Consider the following 8,088-nt stretch of genomic DNA (forward strand, 5'->3'; position numbering starts at 1 on the left):
TAATCATGTTTGTGTTGCAAGGTGAATTTAAGAGCTTGGATTGAAAAATGTACTAAAAACATGGATTTGATGCTCAAAGATCACTAAGGCAAGGGATGAATCTTACGAGACCAAGATTGAAGAATTCACATGCTAAAGATCCAAGGAAAGCAAGTGATGAAAGAAGAGAATCGAAAACTTGAAGTGAAGAAAAGGAATCCTGAAAATTGTCCTGAAAACATATTCTGAGACCATAAAAGTCTAATTCTGAAAATTTTCAAAATCGCCTTCGATAATATCGAAACACCTTTGATGCATCAAAAATCATATTGAAGGTACTTGGATGTATCAACGGTGGAATCGAAAATTGCAGGATTTTTAAGTCAAACTCGTTGGACAGTTCGGGACCAGTTTTGATGATATCGAAAGACCTTCGATGCATCGAAGCTTATATCAAAAATCATATCAAAAGACCTTCGATACATTGAACTGTTACATAGATTTTACACGGACTACGTAAATTTGAGGCGGTTTCTAGATTCTTCCAAGTCGGTGTGAAAGGAGGTGTTGCTCAACTATAAATAAGAGTCCCCAGGGCATCCCTAGGCATCATTAGGGTTTGGAGGAGCAAAGCACAAGGGTGGAGAGCCATCGCCAAACTTTTTTCTTCCTTTTTCTTAGTTGTTTTTATGCTTTTCTTAAGAGATTTTAGTTCAATATATTTATGGTTGACTAAACCTCTTAGCTAGGGCTAAGAGGTGAAGCTTGTAGCGTGATGGGATGTTTCTTTTACTGTGATTTTAGTTTGATATTTAAATAATACTTTTAGTTTTTAATGTTTATTGTGACTTAAATTACAGTAGATCTGCAATAGGTTTGAGTATTTTCTTTTCCCATTTTGAGATTATGGGATTGGTAAATCCTGTTGTTTGTCATCGTCTTATGGGCATGGTTTGGTGATGGAATCCCTGTCAATTATCATAATTCTCCTCTTTTGAGAATTATGTCAAAGGAAGTTTATATTTGATCTTAATTGCTATATCATCTAATTTGATATGATAGGACTCCAATTCCAATTGTGTTACTTGAATCAAGTAAGGAATCCCCTTGATTGCTATAAGTGTATTCTTGAAAACCCTAGTTCCCACCTTTGAATTTACAAGTTTTGTTAAACAATTCACAATTACTCTCTCTATAATTTTTGATTTAGATTCACATCTTCTTCTAGTTCTAGTTCTAATTGCTTTCAAAATACACACAAGATTAGTCCCTGTGGATTCGACCTCAGTCTTACCGAGATTACTACTACATCGCGACCTTACACTTGGGGTTGTGAACAAGTTTTTGGCGCCATTGCCGGGAAGTAACGGTTGTGTTTTTCTGAAATTGATTAGTTTTAGAAGTAGGATAAGATTAGGATTTATTTACTTTCTATTTTTAGGATTAGGGTTTCTCTAGATTTTTTAGAAACTATCTTAACTTTCCTATTTTGTAGGATCCTAATATAGAAACTTCTAATTTGGTAATCTCTTTCTAATTTTTCTTTCTTTTTATTTCTATATTAGGGCTTGTTTTCTGTTTTTAGAAACTTTCTAATTTTAGAATTTCTGTTTTTAGAAACTAATTTCTTTTGTTTTGCTTTGCAGGATCTTAAATTAGGAACCTCCAATTTGATAACTTCTTTATAATTCTCTCTCTCTTTCTAATTCTAGATTTCTATTTCTCTTCTTTCTTTTAGGTTTAGGTTAGAATTTGAAATTGAGGGCTGAGAGTGTTTCATGCCCAAGTGGGTCCGTGACAACACTTGACGTCTTTTGAGTGAAGGAGGATTAGTTGAGGAGCTATCTATCCATCATAAGATTAAACACCACTTGAAATCCTCAGAGTTAATTGAGGTTATGACTGCAAATCAACCAGTAAATCAACTGCAACCTCGAGTTGCGGAAGTCCAGGATGAGAATTGAGTGCACTATGCACCCCCGCTTCGTACTTTACGAGATTACTTCCAACTAGCGAGGGTGAGCACGCCCTCATGTATGGTTTTTCCAGAAAATACGGAAAATATGGATATCAAGCCTAGAGTAATCCAACTCCTTCCAAAGTTCCTTGGACTTGGATCTGAAAGTCCATACCTGAACTTGCAAGAATTTGACGAAGTTATAGCCACTTTATAATTTCCTAACGTGCATGAGGATACGGTTAGGCTAAAACTCTTTCCTTTTTCCTTGAAAGAACTAGCTAAGACGTGGTTGCACTCACTACGTTCATGATCTATTGGTACATAGAATGACATGATGAAGGAGTTCATAAAAAAATTCTTTCCATATCATAAGACAAACACCATCAGGAAGTCAATCATGAACTTCGCCCAAAAGGAAGATGAAATATTCTTCTAATGTTGGGAACGGTTCAAGAATCTCTTAAGTTCATGCCCACAACACGGTTTTAAAACATTGCGCATAACAACTTTCTTCCACGATGGACTGACATCTTCTATGCGCCAATTCATCGAGACGATGTGCAATGGGGAGTTCATGAATAAAAATGTCGATGAGGTGTGTGATTATTTTGACAAACTCGCTGAAACCATACAATCATGGGACATCTCCCCAAAACTGAGCACTACATCTAAGCCTACCCAAGTAAGGGAGAGAGGTGGGATATACTTGCTGAAAGAGGATGATGATATAAATGATAAAGTGGTCAGTCTCGCAAGGAAGGTTGAGGCCATGGAACTTAGGAAGGATACGGATAAAGAAGTTGTTTGTGGTATCTCTGCTTGCAACATACATACAATTGAAAATTGCCTAACGATACCCGTTTTTCAAGAGGCACTAAACGAGCAATCGAATGCTATGACCAACTACCAAAGACCTTTCAGTGGACCCATCTCTAACACATACAATCCTAGTTGGAGAAATCATCCAAATTTTAGTTGGAGGAATAGACAAATGGCTACTCCTCAAGGAATCCCTAACCAATTATTGAATCAAGGGAAACCTCAAGAGGATCCGGTCTGGAAACATATTCAAAACCAAGAGCTTATCAATCAGAGTATATTATAAACCCTTCAGGACCTTTCAAAGGCCATACAAGGGTGTGAAACAAAAAATTCAATTGGAAAAAAAGGGATTCTTCTAGCCCAACCTATCCTCAATCATAAACCGCAATACAAAATAAGTGATCTAAGCTCTTCAAATCAAATGGAGCAAGCTAAGTCTATCACCACTCAGCATTGACATATATAGAAATAAGAAGAAGAGCATGTTATAGTTATCTTAGGCTGAATACCTTAAGAACGTATTGAAGTATGGGATGGATAAGACAAAGTTAGTTAGTATTCTCCACACGAATCATTTTAGACTTTCTTTTCAGCAGTGTCCTAAAACAGATGAAGAAAATCAGGTTATGTCTTGTGTGCCTTATTCAAGTGTTCTTGGCAGCTTGATGTATACCATGGTCTGTACAAGACCGAATATTTTACATACGGTGGGTGTTATTAGCAGATACATCTCTAACCGAGCAAGTAACACTGGGAGGCGGTGAAATGACTACTTTGATACATTCAAAGTACATAGGACTACGTCTTAACATTCAAAAAATCAGGAGACAATTTAATGGGTAATTTGGATTCTGATTATATGGGCAGTGTGGATAACAAATGGTCGACTTTTAGTTACTCATTTGTGTTAACGAGCAAAGCAATTAGTTCGATGTCGAAGCTTCATTTTATGGTGACTCTTTCCACAAATGAAGCTAAGTATATGACACTGACAGAAGCATTCAAGGAAGCAGTTTGGTTGAGGGGAATGACAAATTAGTTGGAGCTTCAGTAGGAGGTCATGCTGATTAATTGTGACATCAAAAGTGCGATCAATTTAGTAAAGAATTCAGTTTACCATTTTAGAACTAAATATATTGAAGTGTGTCATTATTTTATCCGACAAGTGCTTGAGAAATGAGGCATGACTCTCAAGAAGATTCATGCAAGTATGAATCTGGAAGATATGCTTACCAAGGTGATTCCTGCAAAGAAGTTCAAGTTCTGTACAACTTCTCTGGGTTTGGCAAAGATAGAGTGAAGATGGAGTGTGCACAAGAAACAATGATTATGGAGCTATGGTGGAGACGAATTAAAGATGAAGGATTGAGAACAAGAAAAGATAAATGAACATGGTGTAGATTGTTGTCTAATGTCTTAAATATGTATATAACAAGGTCTGTCGATGACATCAACAAACCACTCGATTCCATCGAGCAAACGTCGATGGCATCGACAAATGCTCAATCCCATTGAGGAAATCTGAAAAATCATTGTTGATTGTTGGAGAGTTTGGAGGTGTCTACTCGATGGCATCGAGGTTCTTCAATGTCATCAACTGGTCTTCGATGTCTGTCGATGCCATCGAAGGTACCATTAAAGGCACGCACAGAATTGTGAAAGTATGCGATTTTCTTCCTATTTCAGTTGTGATAGTATATATGTTGGGTGTAATTAGGATTGGGGTAAGGCTTAAGGGTTCTCTAAACATGCTTAAGGGTTTGAGATGGATTTTGAAGGGAAAAGGCTTGGGCTTTTCTTCTTGAGGCTTTGATCAGTAAGGCTTTCATCTCTTGTAAATTTATTTTCATTGTGCATTTTTGCTTTGTGCCTTGGTTTTTTTTTTCCGAAAGTGTTTTTCCACGTAATTTCGAATTACCTTCTGTTAGATTTGTTTGTGTGATTATGATTATCTTTTTTATTTCTCTTTATGTGCTTTTGCGAGTCTCAATAATAAGAAGTGCACCACTAATCTCTATTTTTTTAGTTGTCCTTCAAAATTTTTTTGAATAAAATACATTTTATAAAATGTATTTAATTTAGGTTGTCCAAAAAATGAATCTTTTTTCTGTCACTTGAAATATATAGAATTTTAAATATTTAATCAACTATGCAAACTCTTACAGAAATACGGAGTTTAAAGCAAAGTTTTCCTAACTATGGTTGGGCATGGTAATTGATGTATGACCTATTTTAGGTGGTAGTTGTAAAGATAAATCAATACACAACGAACTATTAGAGTTACATACAAATGTTTGTTATACGTATGCATATGTGCACCACCATATATGTCCATGGTCCTATTGTGCTAGCTCATAACAATAGTCTTTCATTGACTATTAACTTTTCTCGATTATGATCCAGTTGCCATATTGTTTAGACTAGATCTGGTAGCACCGAATTAAAAATATATAAGTAGCTACATGGAAAGATTGATATCTTCATGACATTCGCTAAATCTACGAAGGATGACACATTAATGAAGATATCTTCAAAGAGTCGTGGCACTTGGGTGACTTCTGGATAAGAGAAAATAACTATTAGGGCCACGTCAATGCTAAAACATATTTGAAAATTTGTTGTCACGATAAGATCACATTCAATGAAGACAAAGAACGATCGAGAGAACGTAACCACTACTTTATAGATATTGGTATATGACATTGCCACATAGGTAATGATTAATCTCAAAGCATCATTCAAAAGTCTATAAATAACAGAGAAGAGTTCAGTCCAAGGCTCCTAGCATCAATTCAAAACCCAACTACAAACAATCAATCAATCTAATGCAACACTACTTATCCAATCTTTCGAGATATCTATCTTTCTCCACTGTTCATCAGCCATGGGGCCCTTAGTCTCTAGGTGTAACACCCCAAAACCCAACACCCACATAGAGTTACTTAGATCTTGAATTCGAAGGTGTTAGATAAATAATGAATAAATGCTTTTTCATAATAAGTTACTTTTTTTCCAATATACTTTTCATATTCATATGGTATTCATCACATAAAGGTAAAATAAATTGAACTTTATATTTATAGTTTCAATCAACAAATAAATCAACTAATCTTGTACACTTAGTTGGAGATTTAATAAAAAATTAAATAGTTCATTAAGTATGAATGATTATAAAATATATAAAAATAAATTATATCTATGGGTTGAGTCCTAATAGCTTCATTGCACTCTTAAAAACACCCCCCTCCCCTAAGATTACACATCCATCATCACAATCCAATATAATTTACAAACATAAATAAGGCAAAACAATAATAATTTCATAATACAATCTTAATTAGTACATGAATGCACCAAACTAGGGATGCACATCTATTTGAAAATTATGAGTAGATCGAACCGACGATACAAGTGAATAGTCGTACAATGACTAGTCATCCGATAAAATTTACAAAGAAACGGCCGTACAATGACTAGCCATCCGGTAAAATTCATTAAAGTGGATGTCCATACAATGACCTGAAGCATAAGTGATATACATCGGATTCATCTGGTAAAATTCACAAAGGAACAACCACACAATGACTTGAAATCATAAGTGACTTACATCGGAGCCATCCAATAAAGTCCATAAATATCATAGATGCATGTTTTAGCCAAACAATTATTAATTCAGTTTACAATTAACAAATTATGGAATTCATTTACACTTACTGGCCTTTTGGATCACCAAACCATGATAAAAATATTCTATGTAACATCAAGTCCGTTAATGGGCACAAAACAAATTGCTCACAACCTATACCACTTAGGGCACCATAGCTTGTCACAAATGTACAAAAAATAAATGGCTCGTCACCCGTATTACTATTGGTACTAAAATCAGTCACAATGGATACAAACTAAGGGCTCGTCATCCGTACCACTTAGGGCATCACATATGTTACAAAATGATAGTATAAATCACACATCATCATAACATTAAGTCCATTTGGAAATAGGCTAATAAGTTTCAAGGTATTTTTTTAATGAAATATGTTTCAACAAAGCAACACATAGTATTGTAATGAATGGTTTTCCACATTTTGCACATGGATCGTATCTTAAATTAATATCTTGATATGGGAAATCATATCACACGTCCCAAAGTATACCAATCATTTTATAATATCATTAATTCAGTCCTTAACATATACTGTATCAAAATTTCCATCATGTAAACTTTAATTTTACATGGATGAACAATAAAGTTTACTTTACATTACAATAAATTCTAAATTATCTACGAATAAAGTCTAAGCATGTTAAGGCTCATAATAACATGTAAGAACATACCAAGTATGATGATCTAAACAAGTTATACAATAAGTTAAACTAGAGATGGTAATTTTAAAATAACTATAACTATTCTATGAAATCCGACAGAAAGTTTGAATGGAATTCTTCACCTCTTGAGTCAGATCACTCTCTAGCATCACTAGATGCTTGCATATACACCTTAGGAGCAAGCTCTACCATAGATCACACAATTGTATGATTAGGATTAAAAACTAGGGTTTAGTTGTGTAGATTAGGGTTTTGATCTTCAGTATAGATCCATGTTTGGATTTGAAAATTTTAATCTCCCACATCATAAATTAAAATCAAATGAATTAAATTCGAGAAGACTCATCGTGATCGACTCGAACTCAACTTGGCTGCGATTCGGCTTTAACGCGACAACAACAAGTTACTGATTTAATGCACGATCGTACCAGTTGAATTTCCTACTCTATTGGGAGAAAATTTAGCACTTGTTGGACTGATGTTGACCCGAACCTAGTTTGAATCGACTCTAAGTCAAATCTGAGTTAACTCAGCGAGTCAACCCAACTCTATCTTCTCTTTCTTCCTTCTTTCTTTCTCTTTCTCCTTCCTCTCTCTCTTCCTCTTTTCCTTTCTCTTCTGAAATTCTCATCCAACAAATGGTTTGGACTCAACAGGCATTCGATTCAATTCGAGTTCGACTAAGTCGACTCGGCATATCCAATGCTCCTCTTATTTTCTCACTTTCGAATCCCCTTTCTCATAATCTCTCTCTTGCCCTATCTGAAGAGACTTTTTAGGGTTTTCTCAACCTTTTTTGGAATTCTGCTCGAAGGAGTTGTGACCAAATGGTTTGCAGTTTTCACGGATGGGAGTTTCCAACGTGATTTTCAGCACTAGAAATGCCAGTTCGTGGCATTCCATACAATTTGTGGATCTTGGTTAAATCATTGGCAATTAAATTTAATAAAATGACCCACTTGAAGAGTTTTCTGATTTGAAATTAGATTTCACCTCAGGTC

Source organism: Magnolia sinica, chromosome 13 (assembly GCF_029962835.1).
Source record: "Magnolia sinica isolate HGM2019 chromosome 13, MsV1, whole genome shotgun sequence".
NCBI lineage: Eukaryota > Viridiplantae > Streptophyta > Magnoliopsida > Magnoliales > Magnoliaceae > Magnolia > Magnolia sinica.